The sequence below is a fragment of the Chrysemys picta genome, chromosome 12 (assembly GCF_011386835.1).
Source record: "Chrysemys picta bellii isolate R12L10 chromosome 12, ASM1138683v2, whole genome shotgun sequence".
Taxonomy (NCBI): domain Eukaryota; kingdom Metazoa; phylum Chordata; order Testudines; family Emydidae; genus Chrysemys; species Chrysemys picta.
In genome coordinates this window covers 15,915,462-15,935,670 of record NC_088802.1, presented here as the reverse complement: position 1 = coordinate 15,935,670, position 20,209 = coordinate 15,915,462, and the positions used below count along the sequence as shown (strand labels likewise).

The 20,209-nt window shown below is 50.5% G+C and overlaps 1 long non-coding RNA gene across 1 annotated transcript; it reads right to left on the bottom strand.

Moving 5' to 3' along the window:
- Window positions 1-11,576: 11,576 nt before the first annotated feature.
- On the bottom strand, window positions 11,577-18,559 carry LOC135975047 (uncharacterized). The gene is made up of 2 exons (XR_010592104.1): window positions 18,102-18,559; window positions 11,577-17,475 (listed from the first exon to the last, which is right to left on the bottom strand). It is a non-coding gene; the product is annotated as an uncharacterized LOC135975047 (long non-coding RNA).
- Window positions 18,560-20,209: the final 1,650 nt, after the last annotated feature.

Here is a 20,209-nt window from a genome sequence, read left to right as displayed (position 1 = left end):
CCAGCCCCTGCCCTGACTCCAGCCAGCCCCATGTCCACTGGTGCCCTGCAGTTCCCAGGGCAGTAACCCTGCACACCTGCTTCAATGAGGGGGGCAGGGAGCAGCTGGGACCCACACATGTGCACACCCTAGGGTGACCAGACAACAAGTGTGAAAAATCAGGATGGGGGGTGGGGGGGGGTAATAGGATCCTATATAAGCAAAAGACCCAAAAATCAGGACTGCCCCTATAAAAATGGGACATCTGGTCACCCTAGCACACCCCCAGGGAGTGGCAGAGACCCACTAGGGTGACCAGATGACAGGAAGAAAATATCGGGACACAAGGGGGGGGGGGTAAACCGGTGGAGCAAAAAAACCCAAAAACCGAGTGCTGCCGGTGTAACGACACAAACAGCTCCCTCTCCCAATTCTCTACTGTGGCCCAGTGCTGCCGGCAGTGGGGGTGGCGGGGAGAAGCCGAGAACAGCGGAGTGCTGCGGGCAGAGGAGATTATGCCCCCTCCCTTAGCTATGCATACCTTCAGCCTCTGAAATGAGCTGGACTTGGCATGTGAGCGAATAATGCATTGTAGGCATCACCTTTGAATGGACTAAAATCTCACTATCTTAGGAGCTGCACGAAGACAGCAGCTTTTGATTTTTATACCAGGCTCAGCGGTAAGTCATTATTAATGTTCACTTCCAAACATACACATGCACAAAATAATATTTGCCCATAAATACACAATCATGTACATGTAGAAACACACACACAATAATCCACAGTCACAACACACATGTAGCCACACAATATATTTCACTGATAAACACACAATATTGTGTGTTCACAAACACAACAATAATGCACACTTGCACTCCAGAAGAAGCACTGACAACACACACAAAAGTTATAAAATATTTTTCAGTAATAAACACATGCTATTGTACATTCACATCATGTATGTTCTCAAGGACACACACAGGAATAGAAAACTCACATGCACATTGATTTTAACTCAGGTATACACTCACAATAATGTACACTGACAACAACACACATGTGAGCAGTGTACTTTTCTCTTCTCTCCATAACGTCTGCTAATTTATGAAAAACTGAGTGTAGCATGGGGAAGAGCCTCTCGTGTTCTACTGGGTAGTCGGTGTCATCCCCACAATGAAGAGTCATTGAGTGGGGTGATCCAGGGGAAACAGCTCAAACATCCAATGTGGCTGGACAGGGGCAGGACATCAGCACTGCAGGGGAGGGGTGGGTGTGGCAGTGACATCACAAGGGCCTTTGGCAGGACCTCAGCCTATTGGACAAAGGTGGTGGGGAGGCGATGATCTCACAGAGAGATCTTGACATCAGCCAGGCAGGACAGGGGTGCAGGACAGGGGCAACATTGGAGATCCCTGTGGCTTTGCTTCAGCATGTCTCCTTCTCGAGGTCTCTCCTTGAGGACTGAGAGACAATTCACTTTCACGTACATGAGTGCAAGGAGGACCCTCTACGGAGTTTTCTCCTTTCCTTTAATTGATTTTGCTAGAAAACAGATGTCCCTGTATAGAAGGTAAGAGCCTCCAAGAGGTTTGGAACCTGTTCAGTCTGATCCATCAGGTGCCGGCTGAATTCTAGGAATGGCAAACACTAGATTGAGGTGGCAGCATTGTATTCCCAACGTAGGACTTTGTCCCTTAGAATCACTGGGGACATTGGGGTTTCTCCTTTTTGTTTTCCCTTTTCCTCTGTCCTTCCTAACTTTCTCTTCTTGCTTCCTTTGTCCTTTTCCTCTGTTCTCCTCCCACCACCAAGAGCTCTGTGTGTGCAGCGGGGGCTGGGAGTGTTGTTGGAGGCCCTCACAGAGAAGTGAGACTGGAATAGTGCTCCGAGAGTGATCCCCTCGGTGGTGACCTGGCCCATTCTTTGGACTATTTGATGAGAACCCTTAGACTCCCACCCCTCAAAGTCTCAACCTTGATTGGCTGAGGAGGGGGCTATTGACAGGGAGGAAACTCTGGTCTTTGTTGTTGTCTTTTATGACCAAGCAAATAAGTCACAACCAGTTATATGTTTGACCAATGTTGATGCTGCTCTCCATTAATTGTGTCGGAGCAGTTCATGATTCTCTCTAACATTCCAATTCTTCTAAAATACTTGCTGAATAATTACTATGAACCATTGTTCGTCTGTAGTTCATTTGAGAGCAACTCTGCTACTGACTGGCTGCATCAGCTAAGACAAGTCACTGCTCCTTTCTCAGCTTTAGTTTCTCCTTCTGTCAAGTACGAATAACAATCCTCTCCCACCTACCTCGCGATGGGTGGATGATGGGGATCCATTGAAGAGTGTCACTAGTAGCAGTGCAGAATAGGGGGTGTCCTATCACATTGAGCCATATCAGATTATGACATAATATTCTATTTTCTTTGTATTTTATTCTTTTGAAATTGTTAAGAGCAGCAACTACTTAGCTCAGACTGAAGCATCTCGTCTAATTTTCTAGATCACAGTGTCTCCCCTTTGTGTACGATGAAACAGTTTAATGCACTGTGACAAACAGGAGATGCTCTTGTTTTGCAAACAAATATTTTTGCAAAGAATTTTCATCCTACTTGTTATGATTTCAAGAAACAAAGTGGGTTAGTCTGAATGGATTTTCTGACAGAAAATGGTTTCCATGAAAATTTTCACCCCTTATTTCCTGGGCTCTATCCCTGCCTCCGGGGGTGTTGTTGTCTGTTAGTAGAACAGGAGTCAGGACTGTTGGCTTCTCTTTCTGGCTCTGTCACCGCTTTGCTGTGTGACACTTGGGTAGATCCAATGGGAATAGGGTTAATTCTCTAACTCCAGGCAGCAGTGAGCCTGGGGGAGATAAGGGATGTTCAAGCCGTCTGTGAAGGAGAAAGGGATGTTTCCAGGTGTTGAACATCAAAAATTCTAAACTTTGCTAAAATGGTTAGTGTAGAGAAACAAGAAATAGTTGGGGACAAACTTGAACCCCCACTGTCTTTTTTAAAGCCCATTCAGGGATGTGAGTCCCCGAGAGCCATAGAGAGGGGGAGCAACTTGCCCAAAGTCCCACAGATCAATAGGCAGCAATGGAACCAGGAGTGACTCCCTCTCAAAGTCACGGGGAGCGGACATTAGGGCCTCGTTGCAATTGCCAGCTGTGGGAGGGAGTGTGTAGCAGTGGTTAGTGAAGGGGTCCATCCATGGCTCTGACACTCAGTGTGACCCTGAGCCGGTAGCTGAGGCCCGTTTGCCATAGTAGGGTTGGGGTCCCATCGCTACAGCCCAGGGGGTTTGGGAGGCACCAGGAAGGTGTGTAAAGTGCTGGGGGGTCAGGATCCTGGAGCCGCTGTCACTCCCGCTCCAGGGCAGTGTTCTGCACCCCACTGCCGCTGGCTGAGTTTCTCCGTCCCTTGGCAATAAGACAGACTCTTGTTTTCACAGCCAGTCGATCGCCCTAGTGTCATCACCCTGCCTGCTGGCTGGGCAGGGTAACTTCTAGTGTCACCACCCTCTCCAGCCTGACTTGGGCTTGGGGAGTGAGGAGGAGGACGAGGGACATCTGCTGACGCTGAACATCCACCATCCATCATACCATCACCTAGAGCAAGTGAGTGGCATTAGGGTTCTTCGATGGCTTCCCCTGTCTGTCTGGGGAGAGGCAGAAAGAGGGGGAGAGAACTTCTCCAAAGGGGGATTTCATTTGCAAACAGCCCCCAAGAGCCCCTCACTCTCAGACTGGGCAGGTGGTTCTCCAGAGCCCTCTCCAGTGTGTTTGGAAAGGTTCCAGCAATGGGGCTCCCAGCCCTTCCCTTGTGGGACACTGTTCCCCAGGCTGAGAGTCTCTGAGCTGGGCCAGACCCTGTGAGCTGCTGAGCATGGAAATCAATGGGGAACGAGGAGGGCCCTGGTCTTCCTGTGCCTAGGGTCTTTGTGACTTTGACGTGGGGAATGGTCTCCCAGGAGAAGTCCGGACTCCTGGGTTCTGTTCCTTCTCTACCCTGGGCAGGGGAGTGTGGCCTGGGACGACAGGAGGGGGCTGCTTGTCCAGAGTAACTGATGGTCTTTGGGACTGACCCCATTTCTCTAAAAGGATGAGACTTCCTGGATATTGTAGCAGCAGTGATTACGAGGGGGAACATGGGGAGCAGATCATGCAATGAACTCCTGCCAGTGTGTGTGTAGATTGCGCTCCCTGCACTCCTGTGGGGGGAGAAGGGTCTGCTCTGGTTGGAGTAGGGATGATGAGGGACCGAAAAGGCCCATGAGTGAAAGGCTGCCTTGACCCCAGACTCACACCTGCTCCTGCTCGGTTCCAGGATGGCCAGGCTCCTGAGGATGTTCAGGAAGAAGGCTCTGCAGGTGGCCCCAGAGCCTGAGGGAAGCAGCTGCCATCTTCCCAAGGGGCAGAGCAACCTTTCCATCCCCGCTGGCGGGGAAACAGCTCCCGTCCAGGCCAGAAGGCAGAAGTGCCCAGCCTTCTGGCGAACAAAACCAGCTCCCAGGGCAGGCGCCGAGCTGGGAGAGGCCCCGACCAGGCCCAAACGGAGCTGGGCCAGGATGCAGCTGGGCAGGCAGGACCCAGCCCAGGAGGGGCGCCGGGCAGGGAGGCTCTGGGGCTTGTTGTGTGGACAGCAGCGGCCCCAGGATCCCAGCTCTCATTCCCAGCAGGAGGCATCACCCTGCCCAGTCACTGAGGACCTTCCAGCCCCCTCAGGCCAGGAGGTGGAAGATCCCTGTCCCAGCACCAGCAGCTCAGCATGGGACAGCAGCAGCACCTGGGACTCTGGCAGCAGTGACGCCGGTGGACGCTGCTGCTTTGTTCCAGGTGAGGAGCCAGGCTGGGCTCAGGGAGGGGTGAGGACAGGGATGTGAACACCCTGGGCCCAGACGCTCTCCCAGTGATATGGCGGGGGTGTGTGTGTGTGTGTGTGTCCCCAGCCCAGGTGTCTGGCCTGAGCCACGTGAACTCCACTGACACCAGCAGCAGTCACACAGCTGCCCCTGCAGCAAGGGGAACTGGGGGCGGGGTCATCAAGAGCTGATGCCACTTTGGTCCTTGATGCTGCGGGGCTGAGGGAGTCGGCACCTCCCATGGAGTCCTGGACAGTGGAGGGGGGGCTCTCTGCTATGGGCTTCTGAAGCTGTGGGGGGCTGAAGGCATCCCTGAGAGGGAGGTGTGGGACCCGATCTGCCCTGGGTGCCTGAGGTGGGAAGGGGGATCTTTAATCTTGCTCTCCCCACCACACCCCTGTCCTTCCCCCAAGTGGCAGCAGGCATCACCCTGTTCCCTTCTCTCCTGGGTGCAGGGACCCCCAGGGGTTCAGAGGAGGAGGAATGGGTGGACATGGCCACAGATGAAGCTGCTCTCAAGGTCATCCGAGAGCAGCTCCAGTGCAGAGAAAAGGTACAAATGTTCCTCACCTGGGCTGGAACCAAGATTGTCCTGTCCCTTCCCAGCATCCCCACCCCCTGCTGAGGATCTTGTCCCTGATGATCCACCACCCCTAATGGGGCCCTTTTACATCCATGATGTGGGACCCCCAAGATGGGAGTGTTTGTCCCACAACAGCCGAGGTCTCCTCCCCCCACAGGCACTGTCCCAGTTCCTGATCCTGCTTGTGTAGGAGTCGTGGGGGATTTGGACACTAGGCAGGTCCCCACGATCCCCCATTGAGGCCTGAGCCCTGGATCTGGTGTGGGTGGGGCAGGAAGGTCCCTAGTTAACAGGTTCTCTCTCGCTATACCCCACTCCTGGTGGGTACAGGATGAGGGGCAGCAGCTCATGTTCCTGCAGGCCATCTACCCTGCGTGTCTCGCCGCACAGGAGAGAGGGCAGGACACGCTGGAGCCGCGCTGCTGCAAGGCGGCTGTTGTGGAGAGGATTGTGGTGAGTGAGACACGTCATACAGCAGCTGGAGGGAGGAGAGAGACATGGGATTGGCAGAGTTATCACCGGGCTAATGGGTGGGGGCTGGGTGGTGTTGGAGGGGGCAGCAGAGGGCAGGGATTGCTGGGGCTGAAGACTGGGGAGAAGAGAAGGGAGAAATTCTGAGATTGGGCAGTGGGGGAATTGTGGGGCTGGAGGGCAGTTGAACTGGGGGACAAGAAATCACATGGTCCCAGCTCGGTAGTCGGGATGGTGCTGAATGGGGGCAGTTTTGACGGAGGAGGAAAGAAGGGGATTGGGACTGAGCTGGGCAGGAATCCTGGAAGGGGGACAAGTTTGATGGGCAGGAAGAAATCGGAGGAACAGGGGGTAGTGGGGGATCCTGCTGGCCATGTGGGGCACTGGCTGTGTAATCTCCTCACTGGGAGGTGTCAGTAGGGCCCGAATCTCACACGCTCCTTTGTCTCCTTTGCATCACACAGGAGCTCATTGAGGAGCTTCCTGATGACTCTCCACCCAGCGTCATCCTCGCCGACTCCCTGGTTGCAGTGGGCAACCTCAGGTACCGAGACAGCTCCCCCCCACCCCCTTCTGGTTCCCCTAACCCCAGTGCTGCTCAGGCCCGAGGCTGGGAGTCACTGTCCCTCCCACTCCCAGGTCACCTCCCAAGAGTGGCTCCTGTGGCAGAGCTGGTGGGTTGGGAAGGTTCACTCTCTCCTGGCTGGGCTGTTCTTTTCATTCCAATAACATTACAGGGGCCTTGGGGAGGGGCTCACTCCCGGGCTCAGATACAGGAGGGGCAGCAGGGTCCAGGGAACAGGCGCTATTCCTGTTCTGCCACTGTCTGTCTGGGACGCCTTGGCCTTGTCATTCCCTAGCTCAGTGCCTCAGTTTCCATTCTCGCCAGCCTGTGCCTATATCCCTGTGGTTTCGTGTCCGTGTTGGCGACAGTCCCACCCCCGTACTGCACAGTGTAATACCAGCTCCTCTCTTTTGCCAGCACCATGAAACCTGCCCTTGAGCCAGACCTAGAGACCCACCTCTTGCAAGCTGCCCTTCGCTCCATCTTCACCCTGGGCACGGAGAAGGACAACACCCACCTCCAGGTACATCCTCCTCCTCCATCCTCCTCCTCTTCCAGAGTGGTCCTTGGTCCCTGATCCCTTGATTCGCTGGAGCTCCAGATTTAGGGGTGGGGTAGGCAGAGATGGAACAAGCTGCAGGGTTGGATCCTTCCCTCCAGAGGATTACCCCTCCCTGGGGGATTTCTTTCTTTCTTTCTTTCTTATGCCATGTTTTGCCCAGCAGCCCAGGTTCCATCCATAGCCACTTGGCTGTTTCATACTCTTCTGCCTACAAGGCCCTCTGCAGAGACCTGCTAAGCTCATGGATCAAAGATCCAGGTGTCATCAATCCTTGCTAATTGCCTGCAGTGGGGTGTAAATGAGAGAGTCCAGGATATGTGTTTGGCAGTCTCACCAGTGCTTCCCAGAGACCCTTCTTCCCATCCTGTGGCAGGTGTAGGCCCAGTTTCCCTAACTCTGACCCATGCTTTGCAGGCTCTGTACAAACTCATGCCAGAGCTCCTGGATGCCATGCTGGGGAACCTGCTGGCAGAGTCCCCAGACGCAGACAGGCTCCACTACATCTTGGAGGTGAGCCCCATAAGGAGGGGTGGGAACCAATTTTACCTTAACTCTTTGGGACACTGGTGAGGAGAGACTGGAAGATCCATTTTCTACTCTGTCCTCCTATCTGGGTCCCCAATGGGCCATCCTTGAATGGGGAGATCAGTGGAATGCAGTGTCAGGTCCTTCTTTCTTGAGGGACAGAGGAATGAGCTGGGACTTCAAGCCAGAGCTCTGCCTGGTTCTGTTGAGCACTAACCACAGTGCCCCTGGCTGTCTTGGGGAGTGAGAGTCTGAAACCCCCCCCTTCCCCCGCCCCCCCCCCCCAACACACACACCATGAGACTCCGGAGATGGTTCTCAGAGAAGAGGCACACGCTCTTTCCTAGAGAAACAGGAGGACCCCAGGGAATCAGCCCTTCTCTCTGACATGCTCTGAAATTCCTTGGGGGATTGTGCTCTCAGTGACTCCCTACATCCCACCAAGGATTTTAGTAGCAGGGAAGGGCGAGGGTTCAGTCTCCTTTCTAGTGAACTGTTCAGGATTCAGGAGTTCTGGGAGGATGGGACCAGCCCTGATACCGAACCTTGTCCCAATCTAGAGAGACACTGACAAGTTGTGACCTGCAGGATACAGGCTGCATCCTGGGAGAAAGAATCCCCTTCTAAAGCTCTGTGATCAATGACTCAGCTATTCCCCCCTGTGCATAATGTCTCAGGCCCCTGGGGCTGCGGGGGCTCATTTGCAAAGCACATGCACCTGCCCATTGAGCCTGACCTTCCTCCTTTCCCCACAGCATGTCAACCTCTGGATCGTGTCCAGGGTGCCCCAGGAGAGAGCCAGGGCCATTAGGAGCAGCACGGCCCTGCTCAGATACGCAGTCACCCTCCCTGAGTTTGACGTAAGTGACCTCTGACCCCAGCTTCCTGACTCCAGGCGTAGGCAGGCTGGTTCCAACGGGCTGTAGGATCTGCTGCTGCAGGGGCTGTGGGTTAGGAGTGTTCCTCATGGGGAGGCAGAGTCAGAGCAGGGAATGAGCCTGGCTTGAGTCAAGTTCTTCTTGTCCTGGTTAAGTGTTGTCCCTGGGCCTTTAAGGGGACCATGCTCCAGACCCTGCTTGGCATCCCAAAGCAGCTCCTGGCTCCCTTGGGAGCAGAGCAAATGAAGGGTCTATCTCAGGCTCCTCTCCCCCAGCATCTCCTGCAGAGAGGCTGAGGGGAAGGAGCCTTCTGGCCCAGGGGGACAGGGAGCTGACAGGAAAATGCTGATGGAGTCCCCTCTCCTCTCCCTTCCATTAGATCTCAGCAGAGTTCCCTAGGATGGGTCACCACGTGGCATAGCTGGCTCTGTTTGTCAGTGACCCAGACAAGGACATCAGCCGGCAGGCCAGGGAGGGGACTTACCAGCTCTACCAGCTGCTGCTCCAACAGAGGGGTAAGAAACCCGCTGGGACACGGAACCCAATAGGGAACTGAGAGTGACCACAGGTGGGTAATGGGACCCCGACAATTTCTCTCAGACTGACCCCAGCTGGAGGACAAGTCTCTCTCTGCCTCTTTTCTTCTCCACTCCACTGTGCAGCCACCAATGGGATTGGAAGGACACAGAAACTGCGACCAGAATGATCAAAGTGTCTCTCTCTCTTCCAGGGCTGACCATACATGAGGCAGAAGATCTGTGGTGCTACGACTGGCACCAGGACAGCAGGCTCCTGGGCTACAAGAACACAGCCAGGGTGAGGGAGGTAAGGACACTGTGCCAGGGCATGATACAGCTCAGGGAGTGGGGCTGGCTGGGTTCCCTGCAGTGGATGCCTCCTGGAGACAGGAAAAGAGCCCACTCCTTATTTCCAGCTCAGAGTTCCTCATCCAGCACCCAGCGGGACAGGCTGGTGCTAAAGGTCCCACATTGGAACCTCGCTAGTTGCCGTGATTTGAGTGTCTTACATGGAGCCATTGCTACGTGGCATAAGGAGAATCCCCGGGTGGGTGAGTTAATATAGGATTATGGCTCTGGGTGTCTCTCTGCTCCTTGTCCCCCTGGCTGATCCCCAAGTGTCTGAGAGGAGAGCATTGGGTCAGTCAGTCACTATTGCTTGATCAGACCCTTGTTTAATTCCCTGTCCCCTGTAGAAGCAGAGAAAGGAGGTGGGGTTTGCCCAATTCCATTGCCAGTCAGGAAGCAGAATGCCCCAATCTCAGAACTGGGTAGGGGACACAGTGAGCTCCAAAGCCAATATGGACCACATGCGCCCCCCTCATGTCTCCAGACCCGGCCAGGGAATGGCAGAGTGTCTGGACCTCGGCCACTGTTCCAAAGAAGCGCATTGTCACTGACCCAAGTTGCGGCTACTTGCTGCACAAGTAGAAAATCAAAGACACTGCCCCCCCACCCCCGTGTCTCACAACTGTGGCGAGAACATCCAAACCTTCGAACACACCATAACACAGGGCCCCCAGTTTGGAGTCAAAGGTGAAATGGGTGATTTCCACAACGTCACAGAGGAGGCCTTGGAATGGCTCCTGGATCTACAAGTGCATCTACAGAATGCTGCTCTACAGACGCCACGTGAGAGATTGTGTGAGCTTGTCCCACCTCCCACAAGCTGAATTGCTGCAGCAGAAGAAAAGTTTCCTAGGAGTGTCTGTGATGGGTACAGGGACCTGAGTCTCCTTATCCTTGTCAGGTTGCAGATTGGATTCCCCTTGGAAGAAACCAAGGAGCTGCAGAGGCCATACCCAGCTACTAGAGAAATCACTCTGTTGCGGGGAATAGACCTTTGGTCTATCAGCTCCAACCCCCTCCCCCACCCACACATGGACACTCCTCTAGCCACTGAGGTGGGAGATCTCTCTGCTGGAAGCAATACGGGGTCCCCTATCATCTCTGTGCGCTGCACAGTAGGGTGGGCCCTGCTCACCCACATTAGAGATCCATTTCCAGCCCATCATGGCCCCTACGATAAATTGCCCTCCAGGAAGAGCCACTGGAGGCTTTGGTCCCTAAGAATCTGCGACCTTTTAATAAAGGGGCTTCCCTGAGCCATGGGACCCTGAAAGCCTCCTGGGGAATGAACTGCCTTGGCTACAGCAGCTCCCTTACCCTCCCTTTGGGGCACTAGACGTTGAGGCCATTCTATCTCCAGGACTTGGAGGCTGGCTCTGGGCAATCTGCTAAAGCCTCGTGTCCCGTTGGTTTTAGGTCTTTGGAAAACTCTTCTCGGAGGGGCAGAGAAGATGCTTCCTCTGGACAGCAATGCTGGCCATCCACGACCCCCTGCTCGTGTCAGAAAGGCTGGGCTGGTGCTAGTCTACTCCCTCCTGGGGGAAGCCCAGCAACTGATGGGGGACAAGGTGAGTAGCTCCAGGAGATTGGGGTGGGGCCCTGGGCCTCATTCCCATCCTATCGCCATTCGCTGGCCTGGCAGCAAGGAGCCTAGTGGGGACTTCTCGCCTTCATGGACTTCTGTTCTTAGGATGTGGTGCTCTGCTGGGAAGGGCAGGAGAGTCCCCTAAGTGCCCTCTGTGAAACTTTCCTGCCCCACAGAGCTGCAGCCATTTCTCCATGGCCTAGTGTCCATGTCACCCGAGCCACCGTCTAGAGTTGCTCCCATCACTGGCAGCCTGGGAGGCCAAGGACTGATGGGTGATGGCGACTGACTAGGCAGGGCTGAGGCACCTGGGCGGGGGAAGCTGGTCTTGCTGCTGGCAGGGCTGCACCCGATCTAGAGAGAACGGGAGGATTCAGTCAGCGGTGGCTGCTGACCTGCCCCGTTCACCAGGGCTGCCATCCTGTGGCTTCAGCATTTGTCACTGGGGTGACTTGGGGAAAGGTCTCAACCTCCCCCCATCCCACTTCACTGCTGCCAGAATCCCTCCTGCCCCCCTCCCTGCTAGAACCCCCTCCCTGCCCTACCTGGGTGGGGATGGAGGAGAGGGTGCTACAAACTTGAGCGGTGTCCCCAGTTGGGTTGGAGGTGGAACAGCTGTCAGGGGCACTGATGGGGAGGGTGTTGTCCCACAAACTTATACAGGATCGTTTTAGGGGTCAAGACAAAGATGCCACATTTCTTATGATAATTTGATTTATGACCAATAACTAATATCTTAATCCTAATACACACACATTATACCTAATACCTATAAACACACACACACACATTCACACATACACACATCCATCAGATGTTCTGCAGCTGCTGCATAGTTACCAGTCCTGCTTGAGTCTGTGGCTTGAGTTTGCAGCTTGGGTTCGTAGCTTGGGGCGGCTAACTGGCCAGGAAAGCCGGGCACAAGGACGAGCTGGGTCTCTGTTGGGCATGCACCGATGCCCTTCCATGTTGGCAGCAGAATGTTACCCTCCTCCAAAGTTTTCCATCTCACCCATCCTTTTTGTAGGCTTTAGTTTGAATCCAGAGTCTATAGGTCTTGCTGTGTTACGCTGCCTCCAGGTTTGGTGATTGATCACCTGTCAATTGCAGACATGACTTTCAGCCTGGGACCGGGCTTTGATCTTTCTTTTATTGTACCTTTTCTTTTTAGAGTGGATTCTTCTTACTTTGTTAGGGCTCTTGTTTGCATCTTTAGCCGTTGGTGTTTGAACTTTATTTAATCAGGACAGGCTGGGGCTGGAGGTTGATTCCATCATCCATACATACCTCATTCACACATCTAAACTAAACTAATAAGATTACAGCAGGGTTTGCAAAAATGAAGGTTGCAGCAAACCCTTACAAAATGGAGTAAGCGTTTTAAAATGGGGTTTGAATTACAATATGGCAAACAGTGAACAGAAGTTACAATATAGACAAGTATAATGGATGGAAAACAGTGAACAGAAGTTACACTGTAGGCAAGTGTAATAAATGGTGAACAGAAATTACAATACTGAAACAGTGCAAGTCTCAGTGATTTAAGCAGGAATTGGATTGATAGTGAAACTTACAAAGGCAGCTGACTGAACAGCTATGGCTCTTAACAAGCATCTTAACTGTTAATTAGCCAGTTATTGGGGTAACCGGTTTTATGAATGAATATTGTTTCATTCATAAAACTTTACTTATGAAGTTGCATTAATAAAGTAAACAATTAAAAACAATTTCATTCATGAGTCCTACAGGCTGACCTAGGAGAGAAGGCCTTAAAAGCCAGAGGCTAAGCGACCCAGGGGAATTAGTGAAGAGGGGAGTTTGAGAGGGAGTTTCTGAAAGGGAGACGTAATATAATCGCTATAGTTAGGGAGGGCCACATTGCCAGTGCCAGCGCTGCTCCTGTCTCCTTCACCTGTGCCGGTATCCAGACTGACAGCCTAATCATGGATGCCTCTACCCAGATCCTGGTGTGGATTTGCAGAGACTGTGGCCTGCATTTCCCACTTACCAGGCTGGGGGGACCGTCCAGTGTGAAAGGTGCCTGCTGGTGGAATCACTTAGGAAGTAGGTGGGAGAGCTACAGGAGGAGGTGACCAGGCTGAGGAGCATCTGAGCCCACAAGGAATTCCTCGAGAGTATTCATATGGAGACATCCAAGGCTGAGGAAGCTATCCAGCTACAGAGGACTGCTGTCACACCACCAGGGGAGGAGGATATGGCTCTGATACAGGGAGGACACTGGCTGCTAGTTACTTCTGGCAGCAGGCAGTTCTCCGCCGCTACTCCCAACCCACACACCATGGAGATAGAAAACCGATATGCTGCCCTGGCAACGAGCGATGAGGAATCACCCCAAAGGTGGAGGAGGGGAAGCCATGTACCCCCAAGGCTGGGAGGATCACAGCTACCACTCACAGGAGGAAATGTAGGGTAGTGGTGGTTGGTGACTCTTTTCTGAGGGGGATGAAGGCATCCATCTATTGCCCTGACATGGCATCCGGGAGGTATGCTGCCTGCCAGCGGCCCATTTCCAAGACCTTACAGGGGGATTGTCAAGGATCATATGGCCCTCTGACTACTACTCAAGGTGGGCACTAATGATACTGTGAGGTATGACCCTCAGCAGATGAGAAGTGAGTACAGGGCTCTGGGAGTGAGGGCAAAGGAGTTAGGAGCGCAGGTGGTGTTCTCTTCGATCCTTCTGGTCAAGGGTAGGGGCCCTGGCAGAGACAGTTGCCTCCTGGACGTGAATGCCTGGCTGAGAAGATGGTGTCACCAGGAGGGCTTTGACTTCCTTGACCATGGGATGCTGTTCCAGGAAGAAGGACTGCTAAACAGAAATGGGGTTCACCTATCGAGGAAGGGGAAGAGCATATTTGGATACAGACTGGCTAACCTAGTGATTAGGGTTTTAAACTAGGTTTGAAGGGGGCAGGTGACCAAAGCCCACAGGTAAGTCAAAAACATGGAAACCTGGGAGAAGGGTTGGTGTTTGGGGGGAGCATGGGCTGTTATAGCAGGGATAAGGGAGAGACAAGACAGAACTAATTGTGGGGGAATCAAATCAGTATCTTAGATGTCTGTATACTAATGCAAGAAGTATGGGGAATAAGCAGGAAGAACTTGCAATGCTCGTAAACAAACACAACTATGACATAGATGGCATCACAGAGACTTAGTGGGATAATACGCATGACTGGAATATTGGTATAGAAGGGTACAGCTTGCTCAGGAAGGACAGGCAGGGAAAAAAAACAGAGAAGGCGTTGTCTTACATATTAAAAATGTAGACACTTGGACTGAGGTTGAGATGGAAATAGGACAGAGAGTTGTTGCAAGTCTCTGGGTAAGGATAAAAGAGGTAAGAAACAAGGGTCATGTCATGGTAGGGGTCTACTACAGACCACCTAACTAGAAGAAGACGTGGATGAGGCTTTTATTAAACAACTAACAAAATAATCCAAAGCACAGGACTTGGTGGTGATAGGGGACTTCAACTACTCAGACATCTGTTGGGAAAATAACACAACAAGGCACAGATTATCCAACAAGTTCTTGGAATGCATTGGAGACAAATTTTTTATTTCAGAACGTGGCAAAAGCTACTAGGGGAAAGGCTGGTTTAGATTTGATTTTGACAAATAGGAAGAAACCGGTTGAGAATTTGAAAGTGGAAGGGAGCTTGGGTGGAAGTGATCATGAAATGATAGAGTTCATAATTCTAAGGAATGGCAGGCAGGAGAAAAACAAAATAAAGACAATGGATTTCAAGAAGGCAGACTTTAGCAAACTCAGGGAGTTGGTAGGTAAGATCCCATGGGAAGCCAGTCTAAGGGGAAAAACAATTGAAGACAATTGGCAATTTTTCAAAGAGACATTATTAAGGGCACAAGAACAAACTATACCACTGCATAGGAAAGATAAGATGTATGGCAAGAGACCACCCTGGCCTAAACGGGAGATCTTCAATGATCTAAACATCAAAAAAAGTCCCACAAAAAGTGGAAACTAGATTAAATTACAAAGGATGACTATAAACAAGTAACACAAGAATGAAGGGACAAAATTAGAAAGGCCAAGGCACAAAACGAGATCAAAGTAGCTAGAGACATCAAGGATGACAAGAAAACATTCCACAAATACATTAGAAGCAAGAGGAAGACAAGCACAGGGTAGGCCAATTACTCAATGCGGGGGGGGGGGGGGGGGGAGAGAAACAATTATAGAAAATGTGGAAATGGCAGAGGTGCTTAATGACTTCTTTGTTTCGGTTTTCACCAAGAAGGTTGGTGGTGACTGGACATCTAACATAGTGAATGCCAGTGAAAATGAGGTAGGAGCAGAAGCAAAATAGGGAAAGAACAAGATAAAAATTACTTAGACAAATTAGATGTCTTCAAGTCACCAGGGCCTGATGAAATGCATCCTAGAATACTCAAGGAGCTGATTGAAGAGATATCTGAGCCATTAGTGATTATCTCTGAAAAGTCATGGAAGACGGGAGAGATTCCAGAAGACTGGAAAAGGGGAAATGTAGTGCCAATCTGTAAAAAGGGAAATAAGGACAACCTGGGAATTATAGACCAGTCATCTTAACTTCTGTACCAGGAAAGATAATGGAGCAAATCAGTTTGCAAACATCTAGAAGATAGTAAGGTGATAAATAACAGTCAGCATGGATTTGTCAAAAACAAATCACGTCAAACCAACCTGATAGCTTTCTTTGACAGAGTAACAAGCCTTGTGAATAGGGGGGAAGTGGTTCATGTGGTATATCTTGACTTTAGTAAAGCTTTTGATACCATCTCCCATGACATTCTCATAAACAAACTAGGGAAATGCAACTAACTAAGGGTACGTCTATACTTACTTCCTGGTCCGGATGTAAGTGATCGATCTTCTGGGATCGATTTATCGCGTCTTGTCTAGACGCGATAAATCGATCCCGGAAGTGCTTGCCGTCGACGCCGGTACTCCAGCTCAGCGAGAGGAGTACGCGGCATCGACGGGGGAGCCTGCCTGCCGCGTCTGGACCCGCGGTAAGTTGAACTACGGTACTTCGAATTCAGCTACGTTATTAACGTAGCTGAATTTGCGTACCTTAGTTTGAAGTGGGGGGTTAGTGTGGACCAGGCCCTAGATGGAGCTACTATAAGGTGAGTGCAAACTGGTTAGAAAAACATTCCCAGAGAGTCGTTATCAGTGGTTCACAGTCATGCTGGAAGGGCATAACGAGTGGGGTCCCACAGGAATCAGTTCTGGGTCCGGTTCTGTTCAATATCTTCATCCATGATTTAGATAATAGCATAGAGAGTACACTTATAAAGTCTGCGGATGATACCAAGCTGGGAGGGGTTGCAAGTGCTTTCGAGGATAGGATTAAAATTCAATATGACCTGGACAAACTGGAGAAATGGTCTGAAGTAAATAGGATGAAATTCAATAATGACAAATGCAAAGTACTCCATTTAGGAAGGAACAAACAGTTGTATGCATAAAAAATGGGAAATGACTGCCTAGGAAGAAGTACTGAGGAAAGGGATCTGGGGGTCATTGTGGATCACAAGGTAAATATGAGTCAACAGTATAACACCATTCCAAAAAAAGCAAACATCATTCTGGGATGTATTAGCAGGAGTGTTGTAAGCAAGACAAAGGAAGTAATTCCTCCACTCTACTCCACGCTGATTAGGCATCAGCTAGAGTATTGTGTCTAGTTCTTGGTGCCACATTTCAGGAAGGATGTGGACAAATAGGAGAAAGTCCAGAGAAGAGCAACAAAAATGATTAAAGGTCTAGAAAACATGACCTATGAGGAAGATGGTAAAAATTGGGTTTGTTTAGTCTGGAAAAAAGAAGCCTGAGAGGGGACATGATAACAGTTTTCAAGAACATAAAAGGTTGTTACAAGGAGGAGGGAGAAGAATTGTCCAAGAAGCAATGGGCTTAAATTGCAGCAAGGGCTGTTTAGGTTGGATGTTAGGAAAAACTTCCTAACTGCCAGGGTGGTTAAGCACTGGAATAAATTGCTTAGGGAGGTTGTAGAATCTCCATCACTGGAGATTTTTAAGAGCAGGTTAGACCAGTGGTGGGCAACTTGCGGACCACACGTGGCCCGTCAGGGTAATTCACTGGTGGGCCGCCAGACAGTTTTTTTACACGGCCGCCCGCAGCTCCCAGTGGCCGCTGTTCAAAAATGTTTAAACAAAATAATTTTTCATTAGAAAATGACTTTTAGAAAAAAACATTAAAAAATAATTTTCCTATTATTGGAATGTTTCTAATTTTTCAATGAAATGATGTTAAATGAGAATATATATTTCAAATTGATTCAAAATGGGAATTCTAATCAAATCGAATCAAAACATTGTATTGACCCCCTCTTGCTAAATGAAGAATAAGAATGATTGAAAAAAGAAAATAATTTTGTTTCAAAAATATTTGATTAACAATGAAAAGTCTATAAAATATTAAACAAAACAAAAGTGAATTATTGTTGTAAATGTGTTTTAAAATTAATTTTTTACTACCTTTAGTCCTATAGATTTCCTCAGGAAATTTCCCTCCAACGACTGTTCACACAGTAGGAGATTATCTGTCAACCAATGTATAAATATGCCTTTTTTTTAAATTATGTCACGAAATCCCTATTCAGCAATACACTTGACTCATGATCTGTTTTAGGCACATGCTTAATTCCCTCTCATTTCAGAAGGAGAACAGGATGCAATTTTCTCCTTTGATTGATTGTGGAAATAATTTTCCTTTTTTCCCTTGACAGTATCAGAAACAAAAGGATTCAGCCCCACAGTCAGAGGTAGAAAACTGTAACGTTAACAGGCAGAAAGACAGAACCGCTGGAAGTGGCACGGTAAATCTCTTCCAATATTCTCAATACAGGAAGTTATTTGTTACAAATCTCCCTGGGGCGTCCCTGAGAACAAGATCGGGCCCAGTGTTCTTGAATAAAACATTCCCGCAAAAGAAACAAATGACTAATTCAACCTGCCGCACAAATCTCGAGTGACACGGCTAGGACAATAATCTGAAAAGCGCTGGAATGTAAATCATTGTGACTGTACTTGTAATGTAGTGTTTCCATAACGGGTAAAACAAATCTCACAGGGTTATTTAATCTTTGTGTTATTTACAAACTGGCGAAGCAGTAAGCGGTATATATACGGGGATATAAGGAGACATTTTGAAGCAAAATTAATCTACCTGATTGGTCCTTCTGGGAAGTTTTACAATCTCTAGGGGGTGATCAAACCCCAGACGTTTTGTTGCGATGATTTACATTGTGACTATTTCAGTTGATCACATTCTAGGGTTAATTCCCTGGCTATCAAATCGCTGCAGTTTTCTCAGCTTTTCCTCGCCCTTTGGAAAAGGAAACTTTGTATCCAGACAGAGAACCGGGCTCTCCTCTCCCAGCACTGCCCGAGCTGGAAAGCGAAAGTAAAGTCACACAGGCGGTCACGTGACCAGCTTAGCCTTTTCTCTTAAAGAAACAGCCGCAGCCCTGCGGCGCGGGAGGGGTCCAGGCCAGGCCAGCGGACTCCTGCATTCAGGCGGCCCAAGACACCCAGAGCCATGGCCGTTCTCTGCAATGCTCTGCCGAAGCTGGCTAGGGAGGGCTGCGTTATTTCTCCCACCGAGGCAGGACCCTTCCCCACACCCCTCAGGAGAGCTAAGCTCAGCAGCCCCCTTGCAGCGCACAAACCAGCAGCAGACAGAGCCCGGTGGGTGCCAGGGGCCAGAAGCAGCTGTGCTGTCTCTGCCTTTGTTCCTTAGTTCGTTTGGCCATTCAATTTACTGTAGTCCCCAGAAAAGCAGGAAGAACAATATCTCTCTTCAGTATCCTTCCCGGATCCAGATCACTTGGGACACCCGATGGCTTGAGTCTGCTGGGACAGACCCTTCCAGCTCAGCAGGACTGGAGCTGTTCCTTTAGGAGAAGACTCTAATCTCCCTACACAGCCGGTGAAATAACTCCAATGTATCCAGTTACAGCGTTACTTTGCTTTCCATCTTGGCGAAGGTTGCAAGAAGGAAGCACATTGATGTGTTGGGAACACAAAGATTTCTTTTAAACAGTGCGAGGAGAAGCAATGAGAAAACTCTGCGGCTATTTCATAGACAGAATTAGCTGTGCCACTTGATAAACTGAAATAATTGCCATTGTAAGTGACCATCTCACCGAAAGGAATGAGGTCTGAGCAGTTTCTTACACTACACCGGCCCAGGAGGGGAGAGGAAGGGGCAGGGCCAGAGCCTCTTCCAGCCACACTGCCTGGTGCAGCACAAGAGTTGGGCTGCTGGGAGAACAGCACCAGGCTGCCCCCTGCCCAAGCTCAGCTTGTGGGGACAGTGGCCAAGTGAATCAGAGCCCCCCGGGGCATGCTCAGAGTGGGTTCCTGTCCCCAGAAGCTGAGCCTGGCCTGTGAGTTCCCCAGTATCAGCTGCTGCAAATTTAACCTCCCATCTACACTGGATGCAGCAGGAGTTCAAGGAATATTTGCAGTTCTCCAAAGATGCCTTTAAACACCATTCAGACCAAGACTGTCAGGCTCTTCCTAGTCTGGCCATACGGACAAGATGTGGCTCTCTGCCCTCAACCTTAAATAGAGTTTCCCATCCATCAAACTAGACTACCAATACCTGGGCCCCTTCAAGATTACAGAATGGGTGAACCCACTGCCTTTCCGGTTACAGCTGCCTGAGTCCTTGAAGATCCACCCCGTCTTTCACATCTCACTTTAAAAGCCCCAGACTAAGAACCAGACCCTAACTGCTCCAACTCACCACTGCCACCCATAACAGTCCAGGGACAGGAGGAATACTTGGTCCACTGAATCCTCAACTCTCGGTAAGTTAGGGGAAGGCTCCAGTACCTGGTGGACAGGAAAGTCTACAGTCCAGACGTGTGGTCTTGGGAACCAGTAGAGAACATTCATACCCAAGATCTATTGCGAGAGCTCCCTGGGGAGTACCCCAAGAAACTGGGCCATGAGGCCCCTATGAGTTGCCATTGGGGCCTGCCAGTCTCTTGCCAACCTAACCAGTTCAGCTGGCCTGTAGTAAGCTGCCTAATTGGCTACACTGCCTGATTTGCTTGGAAGAGTCAGCAGACCAGCTCTTAAGTCCACTAGCAACAGTGGTTCGGTGGCAGCTCAAACCATTATCCCATGGCTGGGCTATGACACCTGCTTGTTCCTGCCTTGTTCTAGCCCTGCTCCTAACTTGGCCTAGAACTTGCCCCTCTCTTGCCTCATTCCAAGTAACCCAGTTCTGACCCTCGGCTCTGATTCCTGACCTCTGACATCAGC